Genomic DNA, 5,984 nt, shown 5'->3' with positions numbered 1-5,984 from the left:
AGCGGACTGAAATATTGCAATAAAAACAGGGGAGCAAGGTAAATATATTATGACGTGTTGTAAAGTAGATTTACTCAAGTACTGTACTTGTGATTTACTTGAGTATTTCCGTTGTATGCTACTTTGTACTTCTACTCCACTACAATTCAGCGGTACATGGTGTACTTTCAGAAACCAATTCAAGGTATTGGTCTTTCCATATAGAGCTGTCCATGGCCAAGCCCCAGCCTACATTAATGACCTTATCCACCCTCACAGAACAACCCGGGCCATGAGGTCCTCTGAGCAAGGCCTCCTAAGGGTGCCCCGAACCAGGCTAAAGACTAAGGGGGACCGTGCCTTTGAGGCGATGGCCCCAAGGCTTTGGAACGAACTCCCCCAGAAACTAAGAGCCTCTGTCTCAGTAGATTGTTAAGGGGCAGTTAAGGACCCACCATTTCTGACAGGTTGTTTTATGCCTTTTATTCTACATTTTATAGTTGTACTTTGAATTGTGTTCTGTGTACTGTACTGTAAAGCACTTTGTACATCCGTGTTGAGAAGGCTGCTATATTAATAAAGTTTGACTTACTTACTTTCAATCCACTACATTTATTTAATACCTTTAGTTACTTTACAGATCTGGATTAATTATGTCAAATCAGTGCTGGAATTGGGCCGGTACTCACCGGTACGCAGTACCGGCACTTCTGGTTCTGACCCATGGAGTACCGGCACTTCTTGCTCAGTACCGGCATGCTGGCGGTACTCCGGTACTCATGCACCGTGCCAGTACTCAACACTCTCCCGCCGTTCTTATTATACATCCATATATATATATACAGCCGCCCGGTACTCAGTAGATGCGTCATGAGGTGCCGAACGGACATTCTCATCGCTCTAACCGCTGGAGTTTCACAGCGGCTGTCAGCTGTTTACTCCTGTCATTCAAACAGAACGTGCTGGAGAGGGGGCGGGGCTTATCTTCTCCATGTAAATACTGTGGTGGAAACGACTATGTCAAAATTAACCTATTTGACCGTGATTTAATAGTAATACACGTTTCAAAATAATAATAATAATGCCGAAGTAACAACATGCTGAAAACTGTTAGTAAAACCATGTTTTAATGCTTTACAATTTACATACCTAGATGCACGTGTGTTGTGTTTATGCAGTGCAACTCCCACCCAGTGGGTGGCTATGTAGAGTGATAGAACAGAGCAGGCACGCCCCCGAGAGAAGGAAAGCAAGTCACGTCACAAATTAGCATTTCTAAAATGTTAGCGTGGATTAATAAAAGTGCAAAAAGACAGCGGTTGTCGCCGGAAGAAACTTCAAATACAGAGAATGCTGTGCCTGTGTTGGAAATTGTGTCTGATGGGGAGCTTTCTTTGGTTGATCCTCCTGCTCCAAGTTCTAGTGCATTAGCATTAGCACTAGCTCCGCCGCCTCCTCCAGAGCCTCTAACGTTAGCTGCTGCTGGCGCAACTGCCACCACCAACACCGGGCAAAGCGATGCACCTGACTGCTGGACAACGGACCAGGTGCAATATTTTTGCAAGACCAATGCATGGCTCCTTCTTAAAGATAAGAAGCTAGGATGTCGGATATGCAGAGATGTCAAATCTTTGGGAATACACACTGGACAAGGACTGAAACTGTCAACTGAATGGGGTGAGTGTGCAGTGTCTCATTTCGGTGTTGACAAGGGCAAACAACAAGCTAGCCTGAGAAAAAAAATCAAAGAACATAAAGAATCACAAGCCCATGTAAAAGCTGCTGACATCCTTACATCTGCTTCACGTGAAACTATTCAACATCAAGTGCAGTCTATGCATAAATCTGAATTAGACACCACTATCAGAGTTTTTCGAACGGCATATAAAATTGGCAAACATAGCCGGCCATTCACAGACATGCCAATTGATTTGAATGTACAGAAAACTGAATGGGCTGAACGTGGGCAGGGTTTTGCACTCCAATAAAACCTGTGGCGAAATCATCTACCACATAGCTCATGAGCTGAAGAAAAAAATGGCAAAAGACATTACAGAAAAGCAAAGAAAACTCTGTGTTTTGGTCGATGAATCTACCACTATTAGTGGTAAAACGGTGCTTGTTGTGTGTCTACGCTCAGCATTAGCTGATGCTGAGCCCGAAACGTTTTTTTGGGAGCTGATCGAGTTGGATGGAACAACGGCTGATGACATCACAAAGGCGTTAATGGAGTGTCTTGGAAGAGATTTTAACGAGGACTTTTTAGGTCAGTGTTTCGTTTCTTTTGCATGTGATGGGGCTTCAGTCATGCTAGGGAAGAGAACAGTTGTGTAGTAAATTCCCAAGCCTGTTTGTGTGGCACTGCTCCAATCATCGTCTAGAGCTGGCAGTTGGGGATGTGGTCAAGGAGGTCTCAGGGCTCAATCATTTCCAGATCTTTTTTGACAAACTCTATTCCTTGTTCCATGCCTCCCCCAAAAATCAGAGGCAGTTAGCGCAGTGTGCGCAAGCAGTCGGACAGCGTCTCCTGGTGATAGGGCGTGTTTTGTCCATCCGCTGGGTGGCTTCAAGTGAAAGGAGCGTCAGAGCAGTCTGGGGAAAACTACCGAGTGCTTCATGATCACTTCACAAATGCTGCAAATGACACGAGCAGGGATTCCAGAGACAGAGCAAAGTACAAGGGCCTGGATGATGTGCTCACATCTGCAACGTTTGTCAGCAATCTGGGACTGATGTACGATGCGCTCACAGAGCTCAGCGACCTCTCTCGGCAACTCCAAAAAAGAGAGATGACACTGCCTACAGCAGATAGGCTCTTAACTCGAGAAATACGAGTTTTTGAATCCATGGTCACCATGCCTGGCCCACACATGACTACAGTTCATACAGCTCTAGCTGAGAAGTCCTTCAAGGGTGTTGCCCTGCGTGAGAATGGCAGGCTTGTACAGATTCATGCAGGTCAGTTTTTCCGCAGTATGGTAGAGAATCTGAGACACAGAATGACTTCCACAACCTCCTCTCATGTCAGCACAAGAGAAATCCCATTACATGGCCGGGAGGCCCGGGACAATCAGCTAATCCAGGACATGAAAGTTATCCATCCTGGAAGTTGGCCTGAAGAGGAGTTAGACGTACAGTATGGGGACGTCGAGGTGCTACGTTTGTGCGAAGTGCTGAAAGTGGACAGAAGAGAGACTGTTCAGGGCTTTCGCGAATACAAGGAAACCAGGGCATCCCGTACACCTGCTGCCATGGAGCCTCTACTGAAAACAGTCCGAACCATCGCTGTCTCCACTAGTGAGTGTGAGCGGGCATTCAGCTGCATGAACGATATCCTTACTGCAAAAAGGAATGCTCTCTCTGTCAGCCGACTGTCCAGCCTGGTTTTCATTCAATGTAATGGACCATCACTAGGACAGTTCAATCCGGAACAGTATGTGAGGTCCTGGCTGGCAAAGGGAAGGAGAAGTGCTGATGAAAGAGCCTGTCCAGCTCCAGCCCCTGATACTGATGTCCCCAAGGCCTTCTGGAGCCTTTTCTAACAATGTGAAGTATATTGCAAAGCAGCTCACCCAGTGAGAAGACTTTTGGCATAATGTGCCGATTTGTACAGATCCTGGAGATAGAAGGACTTCAGACCAACCAGGGAGTTATCTGATCAGCTTGGTGTTCAATGTAACTCTTTACCATGGCTCAGACTTTGTTACTTGCAGTTACAGTTTCTCATTTTAGATTGTGCACATTTTGCATTTGTTTTTACATGTTCTTTGTTCATGCTCTTTATAATTTTTCTGAGTTGGAAAGTTAGATTGCATCATAGTTTACTTTATACATATTTGTATTCTTCAGTGGTGAAGTATATTGCAAAGCAGCTCAGCCATGTGAGAAGACTTTTGGCACTTTTTCGTTTTTCGTTTTCTGAGTTGGAAAGTTAGATTGCATTCAAAATGTACAGAAATACTTAATTTTGTTAAAGCTTTTTATAAAAAATGCTTCTGACCAGAGCTTTGTTTCCTTGTCATTAATGTTGAACACCACCAGAGGGGCTCTCACCTGAAAGGTCTCTGCTTCATGTGTCTTCAGCAGAAGATCTAGACTTTGATTGCTATATTTTCAGTTAATATTGACCTTACTGAGCTTTAGCCATATCCGCTGACTATCATAAAAAAATTTAAGTACAGTGAACCTTTCTAAAATATACAGTAGTAAAGAGACAAACCCACCAGCATTATAGTAGCCAAATTCTTGTTTGTGGGCTGTATATATAAAATTGACTTGAAAAAGTTGCTGATTTTAGAGTACTGGCACCTTTTTCATTCCAATTCAAGCACTGTGTCAAATCAACCCTTAAATAATGCTTTAGCTCCACCTGGAGTAAATTCACAAGCTCCCCTGCAGTATACAAAGTCATTCAAACTAGCTGCACCTTCACCAGCTTTGAGAACACTTTAATGATCAATCATTATAAAACGTATCATATATATTATTCTGAAATGGACCAATCTGCACCATGACTACTTTTACTTTTGGTATATTTTGATGCTAAAACTGAATGCAGGTATTTTACTTGTAACAGAGTATTACACTCTGGTACTTCTACTTGTATTCAAGTACTAGAGCTAAGTACTTCTTGCACCTCTGCTATTATGGCAGCATAAACTAGCTAGAAACATACTGCAATTGTTAAATGCTACATCCTGTAGCAAAGCGTGAAACTGAACATGTGTTTTTGAAACGTTACATCAGTGACTTTAGGTTAACCTGCTAACAGTTGTGTAAGCTAACAAAGCTAGCAGTGTGATACTAGTAGGCTGTTAGCTGCCGACCCTGACTTGTTGAAGAGCTTTTTACGCAAATGAACAGCAGCAAACAACCTAAACCATCAATGTATAATGATAAATGAACAAGAAACGATATAATAATGATATATAATGATCTGCTCTCACCTTCAGAAATCAGCTGTTCCTTCAGTTAGACCATGATGAACAGATCCGGAATAAAGGCGGCTGAGCAGCTGCCTGAACTATTTGTTAAATAATAGCATTTAGCTACTCTTTAAAAATTACACAATTCATTATGAAATGCATAGCTTCTCTTATATTATAATGTATTATTTATCATACGAAAAAATATGAGAAATTCTTAAACATTTCAATGATTGTATAATGTGTTGCAGTCAGGCAATATTGTAGGGGCCTATAACCGTCACGTGACTTTCAAGATTTGCCCAAAGTTTAGCTTCAGTGGTGGAAAGTACTTAAATACATTTACTCAAGTACTGTACTTTTGAGATATGTTTACTCTACTTGAGTATTTCTATGTTATGATATTTTGTACTTCCACCCCACTACAATTCAGACGTAAATTGTGTCCTTTCAATCCCCTACATTTATCTAATACCTTTAGTTACTTTACAGATGTGGATGAATGATGTGAAATATAATCAAGTGTTAAATCAGACTTTAGTTCCACCTGGAGTAAATTCACAAGCTACCCTGCAGTATACAAAGTCATTCAAACTAGCTGCACCTTCACCAGCTTTGAGAACACTTTCATGATCAATCATTATAAAACATATCATATATATTATTCTGAAATGGACCAATCTGCACAATGACTACTTTTACTGTCGCTACTTTAAGTATATTTGTATACTAATACTTTTCTACTTTTACTTGAGTAACGTTTTGAATGCAGGACTCCGACTTACACTCTGGTACTTCTACTTTTACTCAAGTACAAGTTCTTAGTACTTCTCCCACCTCTGCATTCACTCAAGTCCTGAATCATTCTGAGGAACTTTTACTGTACTTTGATTTTTTGATTTGATTTTACTTTGTTCTTCTATTTCACTGTTTTACGAAGGAAATATGTTACTTACTTGAATTACGTCCAATACAAAACATGTATCTCTTTATTACATAATTATATATTTATTGAACAAGGACCGTGCATACAAATACATTCATCGCAAAAAGAGGAGAGATGCTATATGCCAGATAGAT

This window comes from Gymnodraco acuticeps, unplaced genomic scaffold (genome assembly GCF_902827175.1).
Source record: "Gymnodraco acuticeps unplaced genomic scaffold, fGymAcu1.1, whole genome shotgun sequence".
Taxonomy (NCBI): Eukaryota; Metazoa; Chordata; class Actinopteri; order Perciformes; family Bathydraconidae; genus Gymnodraco; species Gymnodraco acuticeps.
This window is presented reverse-complemented; position numbering follows the sequence as displayed.